This window comes from Myotis lucifugus, unplaced genomic scaffold (assembly GCF_000147115.1).
Source record: "Myotis lucifugus unplaced genomic scaffold, Myoluc2.0 scaffold_385, whole genome shotgun sequence".
Taxonomy (NCBI): domain Eukaryota; kingdom Metazoa; phylum Chordata; class Mammalia; order Chiroptera; family Vespertilionidae; genus Myotis; species Myotis lucifugus.
The window spans coordinates 125147-147394 of NW_005871433.1; the positions used below are offsets into that span (position 1 = coordinate 125147).

The window sequence follows — 22248 nt, forward strand, 5'->3', positions numbered from 1 at the left end:
CAAGAGCTCGAAGGGCGCCTATAATCCGCCCACGTGGGGACCCATTTCAGGTCCCTCCTGTTGTATCTTCCTCCAGCTCTAGCGATCTGTATCGATTCATCACATAATTAAATTGCTCACTGGGGAAGAGATAATGACAGAAACATAACTGAACCGACTCACACTCCTCCATTTTGTTAAAGCAGGAGACTCAGGCCACACAAGGATCAGGGCCATTTATCCGTGTCTCTAATCCTAGAGGGGGTAGCCGGGGCGCCCAGCAGACGGCATCTGGAGGAACATGTGGAACTCCTAGCCTGTGAGTTCCTGTCTATACCATGCAGACGGTGTCACGTGGCGTTAATGGCTCTGCTATGTCACACCCACCTACCAGGGACTCACAGATGTACAGGTGACACACGTTGACCCCAGCCACCGTCCCTCGGCTCTCCGGGAGCTCAGGTCAGAGGACTGTTTTGCAGAGGGAGAGGATGAGGTTGAGGAGCAAAGCAGCCTGCAGTCTCTTAGCTGCTTTTTCTCATTTGCAGCACGGGGAGGGAGCCGTTTGCCAAGCAGCAGAAGCCTGAGAAAGAGAGTTATTTCGGGGAGGGGGTGGGGAGGGGCCGTCTGCCTGGGAAAGCTCTTAGTGCCTCCACCTCCAGAGAACATTAGCACATCCTGCCCCTTCTCCACCGTCCTCTCTCTCTCCCTCCTCCTCGCCCCCAACACAAAGACACAAATGAAATTCCTAAAAGTAGACTACTTCTGCTTAGTTATTTTTAGTATTGGCTGTTAGTATTTATCAAGCTTTTCCGTGATCATTTGTCCTCCCACCCACTTCTCTTCCTGCCTCTGTGTGCTGGGCTTGGGATGGAAGGGGCATGCATCACAAACAGCTGGTGGCCTCATACAAACATCGCCTGGAGAGAGGAGGCTGCGGGCCTTTCAAATCAATCGCCCCACACTCAGCTGGAAGAGAAGAAAGACCTGCATTCCATTAGCTTTGGAGGGCAAGGGACGCCTTGGTGAAGGTGAGCCCTTTAAAATGCCTCGGTGCTAGGTGGTGCTTCATTAGGTCAAGGGCCCTGGTCAAGGAGCTGGGTTAGAGAACCCACACACGCACAGAGGTCATCATACAGGCAGAATGGTTGGGAGGCCAAGCAAAGAAGCAGAAAGCCAGAGGAAGCAGATACCGGAGGAGAGAAAAGAATAAAAATCCATGCACGACTCAGGGATCTGAGCGAGCTGAAGGACTGAAGTGACTCGAGGTGGGTGGGGTTAAAAAGGCCAGAGGAGGAAAGCTGTGTGGCACCGCAGTAAGTTATGGCTTAATGCTGAAACGCTGCTGGTTCCTGCCCCCAGCCTGTCCTGTCCCCTGGAGGCGATGCCCGGAGCAGCCACATTGCTCTGGGGAGAAGCTCCCCGGACAGGACAGGGTCTAACAAAGGGCTGCTGAATGGAAGGAGGCCAGTCCAAATGGAGTCGCGGTAGCTGCATGGCCACTGCACCCCTTGCCTGCTCTATCCACTGAGCCAAACCGGTTTCAGCCTGCTTATTTTTTTAAATATATTTTATTGATTTTTTTACAGAGAGGAAGGGAGAGGGATAGAGAGTCTGAAACATCCATCAGCTGCCTCTTGCACACCCCCTCCTGGGGATGTGCCCACAACCAAGGTACATGCCCTTGACCGGAATCGAACCTGGGACCCTTCAGTCCGCAGGCCGACGCTCTATCCACTGAGCCAAACCGGTTAGGGCCCTTGCCTGCTTATTAGTGTATCTGTGTATGAGGAAGCAGAAGAGAGTTGTTCCTTTTTTTAAAAAAAATATGTTTTTATTGATTTCAGAGAGGAAGGGAAAGTGAGAGAGAGAAACATCAATGATGAGAGAGAATCATGGATTGGCTCCCTCCTGCACGCCCCTACTGGGTATCGAGCCCACAGCCTGGGCATGTGGCCTTGGCCAGAATTGAACCCGGGACCCTTCAGTTCGCAGGCTGATGCTCTATCTACTGAGCAAAAGCAGCTAGGGCGAGTTGTTTCCTTTTGCATCTTAAAAAAAAAGTTTTGGCTTGATTTTTGTGTTATTTTTAAGTTTTATTATCTTTTTCAGTTTCCTAGAAATGGAAAAATACAGTAAATGAAATAAAAAAAAATTCAATGAATGGGCTTAACCCATGGAGGGAATAGAGAAAAAAATCAGTGAACTTGTAGATAAAATAATAGAAATGGCCCAATTCAATCAACAGAGAAAATAAACTGAAATGGGAAAATATTAAAAGAACAGGGCTTCAGGGACTTATGGGGATATAAAAATTGTCTAGAATGTGTATCATCAACATCCTAGAAGGAGAGAGAGAGAGAGAGAGAGAGAGAGAGAGAGAGAGAGAGAGAGAGACATCCGAGAGAGAGAGAGAGAGAGAGAAACAATGGCTGAAAGTTTTGAAACAATGGCTGAAAGTTTTTCAAATTTGACAAAGGACAGACTTATAGTGTCAAGAAGTTCAGTGAAAACCCAAATAGGATTAACCCAAAGACATCCACACTAAGACACATAATAGTCAAACTTCTAAAAACTAAAGAAAACAATTAGACCTTATCTATTGGGGGTAAACAATTAGAATGAGAATGGATTTCTCATCAGAAAGCATGGAGGCCAGAGGAAGTGGCAGAATATTTTTTACTAGTAAATGCTGAAAAAAGGAACTGTCAAACCAGAATCCTAAATCCAGTGAAGATATCCTTCAGGAAAGAAAAAGAAAACATGACATTTTCAGCTGAAGGAAACCTAGAAATTTGTCACCAGCAGACTTATGTTAAAGAAATATCTGAAGAAAGTTCTCTAAAGAAAGAAGTGATGAAAGAGGGAATCTTGGGACACCAGGGGGAAGAATGAATAATACAAAGAGTAAAAAATGGGAGTAAATGCAATAAACTTTTCTTCTCCTGTTTTCTAAATTATGTGTGATGATTGCAGCAAAAATTATCACAGTGTCTGATGTGACTGTCAATATATGCAGAGAAAATATTTAAGAAAATTATATTATAAATGAGGGAGAGTAAAGGAATCTAAAGTGAGGTAAGGATTTTACTTTAGGTGGTATAATATCAACAATAATACACTCTTGTAAGTTATGTATATTTAAGGTAATATGGAAAGCAAACATTAACAAAGCCATACAAACAGATATAATAAAAAGTACTAAATAAATAAAAATGGAATTCTAAAAAATGTTCAAGAGTCCACAATGAGGTTAGAAAATGAAAATAAAGAAGGAGAAAATAGAGAATAAACAGGAAATAAAAAGTAAAATGTCAGGCTCCCGCCCAAATATATCAACAATTACATTATAATGTAAATGGCCTAAGTATACAGAATATAAGACAGAGATTGGCACATTGGATTCAAAAAACTGATTCAACCACATGCTATCTACAGAAAAACTACCTTAAAATATAATAATATAGGAGAGTGAAAGTAAAAATATGGAAAAAGATGTACCAGATAAATATTAATCAAAAGTAAGCAGGAGTGGCTAAATTAAAGTCAGATAAAGACTCCAGAGCAAAGAAAATGACCAGGGCCATAGAAAGTCATTATATAATGACAAAAGGCTCAATCCATGGAAGTGACATAGCAAATATACATATTTTGCATGCAAATCCTAAATATATACCAAACAGCAGAGAAAAATATGTGGAACAAAAACTGATAAAATTGAAGGAATAGACCAGTGGTCGGCAAACTGCGGCTTTCGAGCCACAAAATACCGACTTCTGCGCATGAGCCACTAAGTTTCAATTGCACTTTACATGTGCGCCCGCCGTGGTATTTTGTGGAAGAGCGACACTGTAAAAAATCAATAAAATATATATTTTTTTAAAAACTGATAAAATTGAAGGAATAGACGAATTCACAATTAGAGTTGGAAACTTCAGCAAAGCTCTCTCAATAATTAATAGAACATGAAAACCAACAAGTACAGAGAGCAACACAATAGCACTATCAATCAACCAGATCTAATTTAATTTATAGAACCCACCCAGCAACAATAGAAAAGACATTATTTTCAAGCACCATAAAATATGTATACACACACTTTGAATAGTTATAAAGGCAGTGTTTATTAAAATACATTTCATTTTCAAAATTGAGCTATCAGCTGCTAACATGTGTATACATTTTTTGGGGACACCCTGTATATGCCAAGATAAACCAAAAACCAAACCTCAACAATTTTAAAAAAATTCTTCACTTGAGGATATGTTTAGAAAGAGGAAGTGGGGGGTGGGGGGAGAGAGAGAGAGAGAGAGAAACATCGATCAGTTGCCCCCTGTACTCGTGCCCCAACTGCGGGGGTTGAACCCATAACCTAGGTATATGCTTTGGCCAGGAATTGAATCTGCAACCTTATGGTGTATGGGACGACGCTCCCACCACTGAGACACCCAGCGAGGGCCAAACCTCAATAAATTTAAAAGAATTGAAACTGAGAGAAAATTTTAACACTAAATATTTAGATTACAAAAAGAGGAGAAGTCTCAAATCAATCATCTAAGCTCTCTTCTCCAGAAACTAGTTTTTCAAGAAACTAGAGAAAAAGCGCAAAATGAATACAAAGCACATATAAAGAAGGACATAATAAACATCAGAGATCAATAAAATTGAAAAGAGCAAAGCAATAGAGAAAAAAGATCAAACAAAAAAAAACTGACTTTTTGTCAAGATCAACAATTAATAAACCTCCAGCAACACAGACCAAAAAGAAAAAGAAAAGAGAGAGAGAGAGAGAGAGAGAGAGAGAGAGAGAGAGAAAACACAAATTACCAATATCTGGAATCAAAAATACAACATCATTATACACTGGCAGACATCAAGAGAATAACAAGGGAATACTTATAAACAACTCTACCCAACAAAGTTTCACAACTTATATGAAATGCAACAATTTCCCAAAAAGAAATGCCACAACCCACACAATATAAAATAGACTTTTGGGGGGTAGCCTTATAACTAAGGAAATTGAATTAATAATTTAGAAATTCTCCAAAGAGAAAATTGCAGACCCAGAGAGTTTCACTGGAAAATTCTACCAAATATTTAAAGAAGAATTAACATTAATCTTATAAATCTCTCCCAGAAAATAGAAGAGGATGGAATACTTCCCAATTCATTTTATAAAGCTATTCTGACACCAAAACGAGGAAAAGACAGTACAACATGAGATAACTAGAGACTAATGACTCTCGTGAAGAGAGATGCAAAATTCCTTAACAAAACGTTCGGCAGTACATACAAATAATTATGTACCATAACAAAATGGGCTTTATTCTAGTGATTCAGAGCTCATTCAATATGAAAAGCAATCAGTATAATCCACCATATAAACAAGACTAAAAAATTGCAATCGCACTAATTAAATCAGAAAAATCATTTGAAAAAATTCAACACTCATTTATGGTAAAAAAAAAAAACCTCTCAGAAAAATAGAAATAGAGAGAAACTTCCTAAAATTGATAAAGAATACATACAAAACACGTGCATCTGTCAACATACGTTAGAGCGAAAAAGTGAATCCTTTTCTCATAAGATCAGGAGCAAGGCAAGGCTGTCCTCTCTCACCACTTGTACTCAGCATAGTACTAGAAATTCTACATAGTGCAATAAAGTAAAAAGAGAAAATAGAAGGCATTCATATCAGAAAGGAAGAAATAAAACTGCTCTTCTTTACAGTGACATGATGGTCTAACAGAAAAATCCAATGGAATTTACAAAAACAAAACAAAGCAAAACACTTTCCTAGAACTGATAGGTGAGTTCAGCTAGGTTGCAAAATATAAAATGAACATAGAAAAATCTATGTATTTCTATATACTAGCAATGTATACATGGATATTGAAATACGGCCCTAGCCAGTTTGGCTCAGTGGATAGAGCATCAGCTTGCGGACTGAAGGGTCCCAGGTTTGATTCCGGCCAATGGCACATGCCCAGGTAGCGGGCTAGATCCACAGTACAGGGCGTGCAGGAGGCATTTGATCAATGATTCTCTCTCATCGTTGATGTTTCTCTCTCTCCCTCTCCCTTCCTCTCTGAAATCAATAAAAATATATTAAAAAATATATATATATGGTATCACTTATAATTGCACAAAATATGAAATACTTATGTGTAAATCTAACAAAACATATACAGATTTGTGTGTTGAAAACAATAAAATGCCTATGAAAGGAATCAAAGAAGATCTAAATAAATAGGAAGACATACTATGTTCATAAATTGGAAGATTCAACATAGTAAAGACCTCAATTCTCCCCAAATTGATATTCAGGTTTAATGTAATTATTAAAAAAATTCCAGCAAAGAATTTTGTAGTTCTAGACAAGATTATTGTAAAAATTTATATGAAAAGGGAAGAAGCTAGAATATCTAACACAATTGTTAAAAAGAAGAAAAACTGGGAGGAATCATTCTACCTGATTTCAAGATATATTATGAGGCTACAATAATCAAGACTGTGTGGAATTAGCAGAGGGATAGATACAAAGATCAATGGAACAAAATAGAGAAACTGGAAACAGCCGCATATAAGTTAGTCAACTGATTTTTGGCAACTATCTAAAAGCAAGTCAATGGAGGGAAGGCTTTTTTTTCCTTCAGAAAATGGTGCTGAAATAATTGGGTAACCATAGGCAAAATCAAACAAAAAAACACCTTATACAACTCCAAATGGATTATAAATTTAGATATAAAACATAAAACTATAAAACTTTGAGGAGAAAACAAAGGAGAAAATATTTAGGACCTGTGGCTGCATGAAGAGTTCTTAAAACATAATACCAAGGCATGACCTCTAAAAGAAAAAATAAATCAATCAGACTTGATCCAAATTAAAAATATTTGCTCTACGAAGGACTCTGTGAAGAGGATGAAAAGATAAGTTATAGACTGATGGAAAATATTTGCAAAACACATACCTGACAAAGGACTTATAGCTACACTGTGTAAAGAACCTAAAACTCAACAGTTAAAAAAGAAACAATTCTATTTGAGAATAAGCAAAATAATTAAAAGAGACATTCTACTGAAATGGATATAGCTGTCAAATAAGCACATGAAAAGACATTTAACACCACAAGCTATTAGGAAAATGCAAATGAAGATCGCGATGAGCTATCTCTCTCTCTACATACCCACTAGAACAACTAAAATTGAAAATAGCAATAATGCCATATGCTGACAAGAATGCAGAAAAACAGAATCTCTCATACATTGCTGGTTAAAATGGTACAGCTACTCTGGGCAATAATTGGGCAATTTTTAAAATATGGCTCAGCAATCACTCTCCTATGATTTATCCCAGAGAAATAAAAAACTACATCTCCACAAAAGCCGATATTCAATTTCTCCTTGAAGCTTTATTTGTAACTAGAGGCCTGGTGCACAGATTCATGCACATTGAAAGGAAATTATAGAGGCCAGGGGTGGTGGTGGTGGGAGGTTGGCTCCAGGGCAAGTCCGGCCCATCTCGCCCAGTCCCGATTGGCCAGACCCCAGCAGCAAGCTAACCTACCAGTTGGAGCATTTGCCCCTGGTGGTCAGCGCATGTCAGTGTAGTCGAACGGTCAGACACTTGACTGGCTTTTATATATATAGACTAGTAGCTCTGTGCATGAATCTGTGTGCCAGTAGCTCTCTGCAGGACCTGGCCACTCCGTGCCCGCTGCCTAGAGGCTCTCCGTGGCCCAGAGGCCCATCCGCGGCCGGGCGTGGAATGCTTGCCTAATCGCTGGGGCAACGACACAAGCGTTCCTCCCCCCGGCCGCTCCATGCCTGCTGCCCAGAGGCCCTCCGCTGCCACAGTGGAACGCTTGCCTTGTCGCCGCGGCAACAAAGCAAACATTCCGCCAGGCCACTCACGCTACCCGCTCTCAGTGGCCGCCCCCCCGGGACTGATGGACTCTGGCGGGGCTGAGAGGACTGGGTGCCACCATCTTGTGACGGAGTGATGGTTAATTTGCATATTACCCTTTTATTAGATAGGGTAGCCCAAAAACAACTAAAATGTCCTACAATGACTGGTCAAACAAACTGTGGTACATTCAAACCATGGAATACTATTCAATAAAATTGATGGACGAAACAACTCTGATGGATCTCAAGAGCATTATGCTGAGTAAAAACAAAGCAAAACAAAAAACACAAAAGAACCCCCACCAATATCAAAAGGTCACATATGGTATGTGTCAGGGCCAGCCTGACAGGTTGAGCCGGGCTGAGGTAGGGAGGTGGGAATTGAGAAAAGAAAGAAAGACAGGAGAGCGGGATCGGGAGGACTACAGCTCAATCGAGGAACTGCAGCAAGTTTATTAACCACACAGTGCTTTTTATACACAAGACGCTGAATAGGAGGTCTGTCAAGAGGAATGTATTCTTTGTTCCTCTTAATCTCTAAGGGAGGGACAGAGCAGAAGGACAAATTCTCGGTACAGCAATCTCAGTAAATAGTTACAGACTTCTTGGTAAGCCATGAAAGGCTGTTCTCATTCTACAAAGGTTGCTCTCATTCTACTGATAACTGCCATCCAAACAAGTCTGGGAAAACTGTGTGGGTAAGGGTCCCAGCCTTGCTAGCCCCTTCAGGTGCAAGGACCATGTCAGCTTACACCTGGTCTCCAACAGGTATGGTTTAATTGATAAACATTCTAGAAATGACAAAATTGTAAAGATGGAGAACAGTATAGTGGTTTCTAGGTATAAGGGGTGAGGGCAGAGAGGATGGGTGTGACCATAAAATAGTAGCAGGAAGGAGTTTTGTGTGGTGAGGAACAGTTCTGTGTCTTGATTATAGTGGTGGCTACACGAATCTTCATATGTGATAAAATGATTGTAGAACTGTAAAAAAATGTATTACATGTGGGTTTACGGAAACAAAACTATTCTTAGCTTTTGCTGTTCTTGATCTTTATGTATTAAAAAATGTTATCATTTGTATGTAATTACCTGATACTTGCTTTTTTTCATTCATTATTTTCCTAAGGTTTACCTAAGTTGTTGCATGCAGCTGTGATGTATTGATTTCCCCTGTTGTCTAATATTTTATTGTATGCATATGACTCAATTTATTGGCTCTCCTGGTGGTGGACATTTGTGCTCAATATAGCTTCTTGCTGTTTTGAATAAAGCTGTTATAAACACTTTGTGCATATCTCCCAGTGCAAATATACAAGGGTTTCTCTAGAGAATAGAGGTAGGAGTGGATTTGTTCAATTGGAGAATATGGGAACATTCAACTTGGTAAGATTCATAAAATAAGGTTAAATTGTTCCCAAGTGTTTACATCAATTTATACTCCTCCCATTATCAATTTAACGTCCACTTTCCTGATTACAAATGTGGTTGTTCATATTTTCATATGCTCACCCACCATTTATATTTTTCTCCTCTGTGACAGTGTGTCACATCTGTTGCTCATTTTTCTATCGTGTTGTCTTTTTCTTAATGATTTGTAACATTTCTTTATAAAATCTGAATACTGCTCTCTTGTTGATTTTGCATGTTGCAAACCTGTCTCAGATATTGGCATACCTTTTGTTCTCTTTATTGCATGTTTGTAGCAGATCTTAATATTACAGTAGGAAAATTTATCGGTCTTTCCTTTTATGATGAACACTTCTGTGCCTTAAGAATTCCTTTCTCATTTGGAGGTCAAAAAAGATGTTTCATATTTTCTTCTTCAAGTTTTAACATTCTGCTTTTCACAACTAAGTCCTTAATCCCTCTGGAATTGATTTTTGGCTATGACTCCTCATTGATTTTTGGCTCAGTAAATTACTCTAGCCTTCATGGGAGTTCTGTTGTCTTTTAATTCCAGCTTCCCTGCCATGTATGGTTCTATGCTTGCTCTGTCTCTTCAAATTGTGTTTTTCGCCTTTTGGTATGCCTGGTCATTTTTTCTTGATAGCCAGACATGCTGTACTGGGTAAAAGGAATTGCTGTAAATAGATCTTCAGTGGTGGCGGATAACAAAATGGAAGGTCAAATGCAAGGGCACTTTATACACTTCGAAATATATTTCATAAACAGTGTGGAAGTATTCTGAACTATTTTCCAAGAGGGCAAATCCAATGTTAATAGGAAGTTTGACTAAATGTAAAGACTTGGTTAACCAATATCTCTTGAACCTCAGCTCATTCATTCTCTTTCAGACACCTTCAAATAACCCCAGAGCTAGTTTTCCTGGATACACACCCCCAAACACCAATCTTCAGATTCCGATTCTTGCCGAACATTGTTGTTGTGGACATTTGTTGATTTTCTCCCCAGTCTCCCCTCCCCGCTTTTCCCTTCCTCACAGGATCTGGAATGTCTTTCCATGAGATTTTTCTTTGGAATGATTCTCCCCTCACTTCCAGGGAATGACCTTACTTAATTTAAAGTCATTCAGCCAAGTATGGTGACTGGTTCGGCAATGGGCAGTCTGAGTGACCTCGGTCAGAACTGGGGCAGCCAGCATGCTCACCCTGTCCCCTTGGAAGATAGATGCGTGGTCTTCAACTGCTGCTGCTGTGGGTTTTGTACCATGAGGGGAAGGCAGCCAGGAGTTCGAGTCAATCTACAGAGAACACCTGTGCCCAGAGAATGGCAGAGACTCAAATGATAGGATGAACTCTGGTTTCCCAAAACTAATCCTCCATCTGTTCCCCCCCCCGCCCCCCCCCCACAGTTCAAGGAACCAAAATATTTTTTTTGTTATTTATTTGTATGAGTGAGTTTGAGTTGGGTTTTCTGTTATTTACATCAAAAAGATGACTGAAGGATAGTTTCTATCTGTATTGTAGGGAAATATATATATATATATATATATATATATATATATATATATAATTTTAACATGTTATTTATTATTTTAATAATGTATATGCTAAAAATAACATATTACTTATATAGTCACATATTTATCACATACATATGTTTATATACACATGAATTTGTTCTAAATTTTATAGTCCTTCCAGGATTAAAGCCATAGGCCTGAATGTTACTAAGAGTGCCTCTTTCTCCCCATTAAAAGTTGCCTAGATAGCATATATCCAAAGGACTTAAGACTGTGAAATGCTAGGACATGAATCCTACTCTTTTGGGGACTATACCTCCCACCCCCTGTGATACAAGACTCACTCTGAGTACTTTGAGTCACAAAGACCAATTAGGCTGAAATATGTCAGTGTTCTTGTAGGTGTGTTTCCTGTTTCCTGTTGGCAAAGCAACTTCAGAGGAATTAAAAGTAACAGCCTTACATAAACTGCTTTACCGAACGGTCAAACCTTCAAGTGAAATATTCGTTAATTATGCATGATCTCGGTTTCAGGGCCACAGAGCTGCTGGTCATAGGCTCAGCCGTGAACCCAGGAGGCTCCGGGACCCAGGCTCTGCGTGGCTGCGTACTGTGAGTGACTTTTTTAACCTCTCCCAAGGCCTGAGTTTCCATTGTGCCGATTAAGATTCAGAATGCAGTTATTGCGTCCTAGTCGGGTTGCTGTGTGTTTACATGTTTTGGTGTTTGGTAAAAGGGAAATGCTAGCTTAGGTGTGTTGTTAAAGCTTCATCATGAGGTACACATTTCCATTTTTAACTCTTGATAAATTTATGTTACTGGAAAGAAAACTATGTACCCATTCTAATTTTTTGAAAAAATTCAATTCTCTTCTATGGTGACTCTGGTTAAATAGAAACTTTATTTAAGTGTAAGAAATCTACTTAGAAACAAAACAGGATAGCTGGTAATGAAGTAAAAACCTGTCTTGCTTCCTGGAAAAAAAGGCAATATGCATGGACCCCTCCTTACTTTCCCAGGGTGCTCACTGGGCCTGGGACATGTAAGAGGATCCTGGGCAGCAAGCAGGTGGGATGTTTTCTCATTCAGAAAAGGTTCTTCTGAAATTCTACTCTGGTACAATTAGGAAAGCAGCAACCACAATAGTGAATTTCCTGTTAAGACAAGAACATTATTACTTTCCTAATGTGTGGATGTGGGTCTCAGAAGCCAACTCATTGAATATTTAGGAAATTGGCTTTTCAGAGAGGGAAATCTGGTAGATGAATTTTGTGGATATTTTTTCAAAATATGCTTGTGGCCGCAGATGGGAACCAGCCAAGATATGTAAGCAAGGTAGTATGGCTTAGGCCCTGGTAACATGTTTTGTGGCTGTTTGTAAATGAGGCATGGATAGTAATCGAATATTTACTTGGCCACATAGTTTTATATGAGGAGCAAATGACAAAAATAAAATAAATGCGGGCAAGAACCAAACCTCATTTTGTATTTTACTGCTATTATAGGGGAGGGAGAGAAGTAGATGTAAAATGAAATGTACAAGTACTTGACTCAGCCCACTTCCTTTATCCCCATCAAGCTCCTGGTTTATTAAGCACTAGAGGCCTCATGCACAAAATTTGTGCAAGGGGCTCGGCCCTCGCAGCCCCAGCTTCATCTGGACGGTCGTCCAAAAGGATGTCTGGAAGGACGTCCGGAAGGTCGTTCGGCTGTCCGGTCTAATTAGTATATTACACTTTATTATTATAGATTAGGGGAGCAACATGGCTGGTCTGAAGGACACCAAAAAGTGAAAGTGCAAAGTCTTTATTCCAAATTTGGTAGGCCAGTCCTCTTCATGAGATCTATGGGACAGTAAAGAAATATCTGAAGTTATGCTAAGCAAAATCTAAACTTTTGTTGTTTTCTCTCTCCTCGTGACATTGAGAAGTAAGTCTCAACCCCAAAGCATGTCTCCTGGAAGCCAAGAGAGAATTGTACATCAAGTTGGTAGGGATCAGGCAGCTTGAGCGGCCGTTTCTTCTTGTCATAATTCTCTGGTTGAACTACATATGGATAGCGCAACCCTACCAGTAGATATGACAGTAGCCATTGCATTAATTCCTTGGATCTTTGTAACATCACACTAAAGAATAATAAGAAAATGCCGGGAGACATTTTAATAAGTAAAGCCTGAGTATAATTCAACGTAAGAACCTTTCCTGGGACCTGGAGGTGGAGAGAATCGGCGTCTGCTCTGGGCCTCTGGGCCTTGCTGCTGCTCCTCAAGCATCCAGGTCTCTCCTCTGTGCCTGTGATCTCAGGGACAGGGGATTCGTCACTGGAGACCCCCTTCTCGAGTGAGCCCCAAATATAAGCTCTCCTTCATCCCTGTTGTATGTGGAACAAGGAGAGGCTGCAGGAGTTGGTGCTGCAGATTTGAGGCATCTGCCAGGCCCACAGGAGGACAGTTGGGATGAGAAATGGACAGCAAAGCTCCAGGCAGTGAATGAGCAACTCCCCTTTGGGCTACTGCTGGCCCGTGATAGTAGTGAACATGGCAGCGGGCAGGGGACCTCTTTAAGGAGGCTAACCTTCCTCGCGGGGCTCTCCAAGAGGGTGGCCTAGGTTAGCAAACCCTGCCCCCACTTCCGGGGAGTTCAGGAACCCTGTTTAAGGATTCCATACACTCGCATAAAAATGGGCCAGCGACAGAGATCCTGATAACAACCGGTAGGGAAGATATTTGCAACGAAACTATTTTAAAGTGAAGTACATAAATAAGTTTCAGGTTTACAATTATTTCTGATTTCCGGTGGTTTAGTTGTCTTTCTTTAGCTCCTTTAGGCTAGAACCCTTTTGTCTGGGTCCCAAGAATTCCATACTCTTCCCCAAGGCTTCCTGTGTGACTAGCTTCTTAGTTACATGATATTACATGGAATCCTATTTTTCTGCAGTTCTCTGCACTAAAGACCTCTTCCTTGCTCCTCCTCTTGAAGAGAATACTATCTGAATCCTCTTGGCCCCCAAGTTCACTACCCTTTTTCAATGTCCCATAAAATCCCCTCTATCAAAAACACCTATTTTGTCAACAGAGTATCTTTCATGCGGGGACAGTAATGGGAAGAGATTATTTCAGAGGCTGAGAGCACAAGACACCAAATATCTAGAGGGTAATTAAAATACGCTTCCAGATGTTTTCAAATGCAGACATAGAAACAAATACTCATTATTCAAGCAATTGATTTCCTGACCACCATTTTCCACTCAGTTATGTTCTTAATGCCCACACAGCTAATCAATTAAGTGGGGGGTGGGGGTAGGGGGAGGAAACACATTACTTTTTTATTAGTATGTAGAAAAAGAATAAAAAGCAGTTGATTTTTCAGTAATTTTGCAACAAGCTCTTTTAATGTTATAGACTTCAGAGAATGATGATTTCTCTGAACCAAAAAGTATCAATTAAGCCCCCAACTTGAGTCCAAAGAAGAATGATACAGTAGAACATGGACTCATATATTTGGTAGCAGATTATAGTCCTAGAAAAAAAATTCATTTATTCATTCAATAAATATTGGTTGAGCACTTGCTATCTGACAAGCACGGTGCTAGATGAGGGGATATTAATGGGAAATGAGGCAGGCATGGCTTCTGCCTACAGTTGAGAGGTATGAGGTGGGAAGAGACATTAGTCAAATGACTACACAAATTACATTTTACAAATGCGGTAAGTACTATGATGAAAACCGAACCAAACACGAGAAACGATGAAACTATAAAATACAGGCACTGTACCTAGTGGAGCGGTGATCAGGGAAGACTTCCTGAAGGAAGCTGGAGGGCTGGGGGTGGAGGGAAGTGTGCTGGGCAGAGGCTCTGAGACAGAAGAGAGCGTGGAGCGTGCTGGGAACTGAACCATGGCCAGTTCAGTGGGGAGCATTGGGAGCATGACGTGAGGGAAGCTGGGAAGGTGGCAGGGGCTGGCATGGGAGGCTCAGTAGAGAATGACTGAGTGAACATGTGCAGTTAATAACATGCAGTGAGTCCTATTGCCTTCTATCACGTGTGTGAAATAAAAGACATCTGCAATTGTATAATGACTCTGCTATTTGGGAGAAGATTTCATTCATTCATTCATTCACTCACTCACTCACTCATTTAAACACAGATAAAATCCTTGTTCACATGGATCTTCACTTCCAATGGAGCAAGCAGATAATATGCAATATGCAAATGTATAGCTGGTATGTTTTTGTTGATGCGTAAGTGGTATAGGTTGGTTATTAGGTGGAATTTAAAAAATAATTTTAAATATGCATTGCATCTAAGCATGTAGTTATATGAAGTTATGTTCTCTAGCAGTGCGAGGACCATGCTCAGCACAGGTGTTCTTCACAGTATCAGTTTGCAGTCAAAGGCCTTGGAGAAATCCCAGGAGAGGAAATTAGAGGCAACCTACGAGATTGGTATCTGTTCTTGTTGCTGAGGATCTAGTGGTGGTACCGCTAACCGACCCTGCATCTTACCACCTCTTCCTGGCGCGGTGGCGGAAGGTTGAGGGGACAATGTAAAAGCAAGTGAAAATAACTAAGATTAACACTGACAGAGCAGGAGCTAAGGCAGTGATGGCGAACCTATGACACGCGTGTCAGAGGTGACACGCAAACTCTTTTTTTTGGTTGATTTTTCTTTGTTAAATGGCATTTAAATATATAAAATAAATATCACAAATATAAATCTTTGTTTTACTATGGTTGCAAATATCAAAAAATTTCTATAGGTGACACAGCACCAGAGTTAAGTTAGGGTTTTTCACAATGCTGACACGCCGAGCTCAAAAGGTTCGCCATCACTGATCTAAGGGATAGTGTTTCAGTCTTCCCATTTTTTACAAAAAGAGCTCAGTATATCTTCTCATACACTTATTATACTTTACACATTTTGTATATCTACTGTCTCTAAAAATAATGTTCGCATTTTACAATCAAGGGACACATTTAAGTGGAAGTATTTCCTTGCCACGTTCTCAAAAGCTGTCCTTTAATTGATGGTGCATCTTAAAATCATCATGACTTACAACTCAGCAGATAAGACCTGTCTGGAACCTTGTTTGAGTCTCCAGTCATGCCTGTCTTTTCTGAAGCTCTGCTTGAAGGTGCCCTGATGACAGTGTTTGCATATCTGTACATAACGCATTTCCACGGATGGGGTTAAACCAGGGCTCCTGTGAGGGTCACCTTTAGGTCTCACTTGCAAAAATCGGGGTAGGGGTAGTTCATTGTATCAAAAGGAGGCATAGATCCTTTCTGATTGGTGTTTCTAGTTTCTTGGGATATAGTCCTAGAAGTGGGATCACTGGGTCAAATGGGAGTTCCATTTTTAGTGTTTTGAGGAAACTCCATACCGTTCTCCACAGTGGCTGCACCAGTCTGCATTCCCCCCGGCAGTGCACGAGGGTTCCTTCCAGGAACTTCCTTGTTCCTGATGTTCAGATTATATGAATCAATGTTGTTTTCATATATGCCTAGAGGAATGATGGGAATGTGTTAGTGTGACTCTTGAGTTCAGGGTTTCTCAACTGCAACCTGTTGGACCAGATCCTTCTGGTGTGAGTGTGACTACTGTATGACACCATCAAAATAGCCTTTTAAAAATGTCCTATGCAGTGCAGAAGGGTCAGTGCCAGCAGTACCCCCACATCCATCTCTAAGCATTGTCCCCTGTTTCCTGGGAGAGGCACAGTCACTGTCCGTGGAGAACCACTGCTTTAGCACATCACGATCAGCGAGTGACTCACAACACCGTGTTTTAGCTTCGCACTGTAGTCATAGCATTGCAAACACGGCCAATTCTAAACGCACAGCTTTCAGCTTCATAGGATGGTATCTTTATAACTCTCTAGTTCTTACATCACAATTTCAAAAAGTATGAAACCAGAATTAGAAGACTGAGTAATTAGATTTTTATGGAGCAAATGTGTGCAATACTAACGTGGTAATATTTTTCCCCCTGTGGGGGAGAGAGCAGACCATTGTAGAGCCTTCTTTTATTTGTTAAAACTACATTAAATTTTACCCTCAAAATTGAAAACTTACTTAGTAGCTTATCTATTTTTTTAAAGGTACATTTATGGGAATCTTAATGCTGCCAAACACTCCACGTCAGTCAGTTGCAAGAATTAATAGCCTTTTGATGACACACAGGAACTTAAAATGAAGCACATTGAATGAGTTCAAGTCTAGTTTATAGGGAGCTAAGAACAACAGAGAGAGAGAAAATGCCACTCCTGTGTCCTTTGGTGATGGTACTTGACATTGTAGTGTAAGTTTCTGTAATGGTATGTTACTTTAATGTTCCGTAATCTCTGTGGTTTAACCAGAGTCTCTGAAAACAGGAAGAATGTGCATCCTCCCGTCACTGTTAAGCTAAGAAATGACATTTCCAAATCGCTGTCATCACCCAGGATTGGACCTTTTCAAGTGGCATTTGCTATGCTGTGGAGCCCGGGCAGACTTACGATTACACAAGTTTACTTAGACATATGACTATACTGTATGACACCATTATAATAACTTTTTAAAAGTTCGTTTTTACTATTATTATTTACTTCACCTAAAGACATCCTGCCTCAAGTGATGCCTATAGAGACCAATATACGAATGAGACCAATAGTGTTTGGTCAAATAGAGCTTTCTTTCGCGTCACTGTCACATTCAGGAATATTTGGTAACTTCCAATTGTAAATGAAGTTCTAATTCTCTTCCATGGCATTCGAAGCCCTCTACTAACTGGCTGCAATTGACCTTTTCAAACTGATCTCCTTGCTTCCATTTGCCCCATCCCCATATCACACTCCAACTGCAATGAACCAGGTGGCCCAGGACATCCCTGCACTCCTTCGCCTTCATACCTCTTCTCATGCTGTTATCTCTACCCCTTCCATTCCAACCCACCCTTAAAAATCACTTCTTCTCTGTATTGTTCCAATTTGAGTATATGTGCAGAATATATGCACCCCTATGTTCATTGCGGTGTTATTTACAGTAGCTAAGATTTGGCAGCAACCCAAGTGCCCATCAGTAGATGAGTGGATAGAAAAGCTTCCCAAACTATCTATTGGAAGGAGTAGATTTTAAAAAAAAAATTTCAATTCATCACAATTTCAATCCTCCTGCCCCTGACCAGTGCTGAGATCCTGCCATGGGAAATTCGTTTTGCAAGTTTGGCAATCATTCAGTGAGGCGAGGTGTGTCCACTTGACCACACATTCCACTTAGTCACACATTGGGTGTTGCAACAATGCCCAACTGCTGTAACCATGTCAAACCAATTACTTGAAATATCTGTACTTATCCTGTTGCAGTCTGATAAGGTGTAGTTCATGGGGTAGTGCTGGTCCACAGATCACACTAACCAGCCCTACCCCAGACTCTCAGCTCCATGAGGACAGGACCTAGGTCTGCTGTTTTCATCATTATAATCCCAGCACCTGGCATTGCCTGTGCCATTGTCAGCACACTGATTACATGTAGTACCATCACACTACGGAGGGCAGCGCTGTCTCCAAAGTAGCTTGGATCAGACCTTGATCCCTTTTGAGCGCCTACAGGATCATCATGCCTTATCGGCATCAGGAAATAGAAATGAATATCAGACTGATGTATTCTTGAAATACATGCTCTGCGTATAAAATGTACTGAAAAAAAACATACCTTCAGCCTCCTACTGTTGGTATGGCCTTTATAAATGAAGCTCACTTGATCAATAATTAATTTTCTTTCACTAGATAGTTGCAAAAATTCACTTCAGTCACATTTAAGTGATATAAAGGGGAATTTTTAAAAATCTAAAACATGGAGCCTGTTAAATAGCAATATTGAGAAATGGTCTCAGAGAATGTGTTCCTAGTAGGAAAAAAAAAAAAAAAGCAACCCACACAAAAAGGCTATATTTAAACCTGAAATGAAATTTTTTTAATGCAACTCAAGGGGATACATTGTCACTCTTAAGCAGTCCAAAATTGTGTTTCTGAAAACGAGAATCACATGGAGTTAGTTTAACATCTACCACTGTGATATCTACTGGGGAAAAAACACCTGAGACCCGAGTAACATTTTTTGAAGTTTAAAATGTGGCAGATTCAAAAGAAATTACTTGACAATGCTATTGGAACACAGCTCCCTACGTTTCAGTGCTTCGAGCGTCTTTCTGAAGGGTAGAAGTAGCTGCAGTTGAATGGTCATATTTTTTCATTGCATATTTCATTGTATGAAAGTTAGCAGCCAAGAAAAACAAGGACATTTACTATATATGTTTTTCCTACCCTTATTAGCCACTTACTTTTCCATGGAACATTTGTTATTTCTGGGAAACATATGGCATATGACCAGAACCATAATTAGTAACAGTTTGATGTTATAGGAGTTTGAAAATTGGCTATTTCTAGCTTCATTAGATCAGGGGCTCCCTCTGAAACATAAAAGCAGTGCATACAGATCCTAGGGGTGCATTCTGGAGTTGGCTGTTTCTCCCTTCATAAACCGAGGTGTTTGCTTATTTTAATTGAAAGGAGAGGTGGTTGAAGACTCTGGCAAATACTTCTACAGCTCTGCCCCAGAGCCAGAAGGTGCCAGAAGGAGTCACTGTGCTAAGCACGTTACATACATCAACTTATTTAACCATTGCAACAGCAGGTGAGACTCAGAGGTACCGACACATTCATTTGCCCCAAGTCACCTCAATGGGAAATAGTGTCATTGAGATTCACCCATGGAGTCTGACTCCATCCAGACTCTATGCTCTGACTGATCTACAGCATTGCTTATCTGAAGAGTTGAAAAGTTCCGGAGTTCCATTGGTGGAATCCTGCTGAAAAGGTTATTTCTTTATTGCAAATTACTTATGCGTAATACTTACTTAGTAGCTTGGAAATACTGAGTTAGTGGGGAATACTGGATACCGTGAATTCTGGGCAACTGAGAATTTGGGGTAACCAGGGAATGCTGGGAAAAAGAAGCAAGAAGCCATTAGTTGGCAGCTAAATCTGAACAACTTCTAGTATCGATAAACCAAAGGATTGTTGTCATCAGTGCGGGATCTGGGACCGGCCTGCAGAGCAGCCACCCTCACACAGGATCCCCCAAACCAGGGTTGTCTTTGGATCAGGAAGATAAACATGTGTAGAATCATTTTACTCCAAATGTTGAAGTGTATTTAAAATTCACAGTTTTCTAGCACTTGCTACATAGACAAATACAAGGTTGGGGAGGAGACATTTCATGGAAAGAATGTGTGCTTACTTATGAATTCATTTATTTTCTAAGGCTTGAGGGCGCTGTGGGGGAGTGGGTCAGCAGAGAGCCCACGGACTTCCCACGGGGCATTCACCGCTGAGTTCTAATCCGCATCCCCGCCGGGGCACACAGGATAATCACTTCTGCTCCATGTTGGAAGCCGTGGTTGCCGAGGCTGATTATTCACAGAAATAAGAAAGCATCTCATGATTCTCCCAGTGGAGTGCGTCCCATCCTGTGTTGCTAATGGAGTTACGAAGGGCTGGAAATGCAACATCGCTTAGCAACATGCATCATAGCATTTACTCTTTTGAGCAGCAGTAGCAATGAATGTGTCTTAGAAATGTCCTGGTGGGTACCTTCATTTTCCTTTCCTTTTCATCCGCCATTGCTTATATCCATTGCCATGGGAATAAGCAGAGTGCTTAGACTGTGGTGTGGTGGGTGGGTTTAGTCATGCTCCCTTAAGTATAGAGATCAGCCCTGAGAGCTGGCATTCGTCCAACCAAGAACCAAAAGGAAATTGGGCTGTAGGTAAGGAAACGCAGTGAAAGAGTCCTTCAACTCTCTGGTTCTATCTAGGGCTCTAATTTTCACCCCTGGCAAGTATGTGATGGTGGGGATGTCACCCCATGCGATGTGGGTACCTGCTGTCATACTCGCCAGGCTTCTCGTTTTGCTGGCTCTGGCCTTTCGGGCAGTGACTAGAGACCCTAGTAACCAAAAGCGAACGTCATTTCTATTTCCTCCTAATGACAAGGCAACACTTCCACTAATCACAGTGCCCACACTCCCCTGTCATCTACACTTCACCACGGGCGTTGGAGAACAAGTTGATGTTGCGGGTGAATTTGATTGGATGGACTTCTACCCAAGCCCTCCTAGCTTCTCCACCTTGGAATCGTAGCTGTGCCTCTGGGAATCCTGGTGTTCTACCGTCTCCCCTCTCTGCCTCCACAGTCACCCTAGGTCGGTCTCTTAAATCCTGGTGTGCTAACCTGACTTCTGCTTTCATGAAAAGCAAGAAATCCCAGGGGCTGGGGCCATCTTGCTGGAAAGACTGACTCTGAAAGGCTCGAACAATCATGGAGGGACAGAGAGGCCAGGGTTCCCCACATGAAAGCGATGGGGAAGGATGGGTTCACCACTAGAACAGAGGCAGCCATTCCTCCTGGGGCGGGAGATGTTCCACTTGCGACCACCACCCATGATTGATGTCTGCTCAACCCCAAGACCGTGGAGAAACTTTGGGGATTTGAATTAGTCAGCGGAGTGTTGGGTTCTTTGTCCCTCCCGAGGAAGGTCCTAGAATGTGCGCATCTTCCTCCTGCAGAGTCCGTTTTCTGGTCTTTTCACATCCTTGGCTTTGCTTTTGCTTTGTTGTGTCCCGGATCACTAATTAATTATGGACCCAGTCCCTTCTGTGCCCTTGCTAATTGCATGTTTTGGAAAATTGCGCCATGCTGGCTTAAATAATGAGGAGAGAATGAAAAGGCTGAGAGGTGCTAGGAAAGATAGAGAGACTTTGGCCATTGGGAATCCAGCAGATATCACTCACATATCTGTTTACCCTCGTAACCAGGGGATACAGACCACTGGGGTCAGGGGTCGAGAAAAGATACTCACAATGAAGTGATAAAAGGGACAGGGTCAGCAAGAAGGTCTGTTGCTGTGGGAGGAAATCCTGTCTGAAGGCTGTACAGGCTGGGCAGCCCCAGCCAGCTGGGGCCTCCTTTCGGGGAAGGGGATTCCCTGAAAACAGGGGAAGGGCCAGGACTTTGAGGTCCACACCACGAACATCTGCATCTGGACTCTGTTATTTACTAACTGTGGGACTTGGAGCAAACGCCTGCCTCTGTGAGCACCGGCTCTTCACCTGTGGGAGGAAAAACAATGGTGAGGAGAAACCGGGGTCAAGTGGTGTCTGGACCACTTCCTGGTAGGTCACCCTCTGAGGACTGGCTAGCCATTATGATTATGCAGTGATGTTGTCAATTGAATGACGTAATAATAATGAAGCTATCAGCAAAGGCAAGGTACTTACCCTGACATGGCCCAGGAAGGACTAACTTTTAAGTATGCTGTGGGAGAATCATTATTCCCATTCCTTTCTTTCTACTTTTTTCCCTGGCTCATTTTCTCTCCCCCCCCCCCCCCCCCC

The 22248-nt window shown here is 41.4% G+C and overlaps 1 protein-coding gene across 1 annotated transcript in view; it reads left to right on the top strand.

The window, feature by feature from the left end:
• NCALD (neurocalcin delta) overlaps window positions 1-22248 on the top strand; it is a 148099-nt gene that overhangs the window by 13174 nt on the left and 112677 nt on the right. The window contains exon 2 of the mRNA XM_006101858.3: window positions 11350-11427. The gene's annotated coding sequence lies outside the window, so the exon portion shown is untranslated. The remainder of the gene's footprint in view (window positions 1-11349; window positions 11428-22248) is intronic.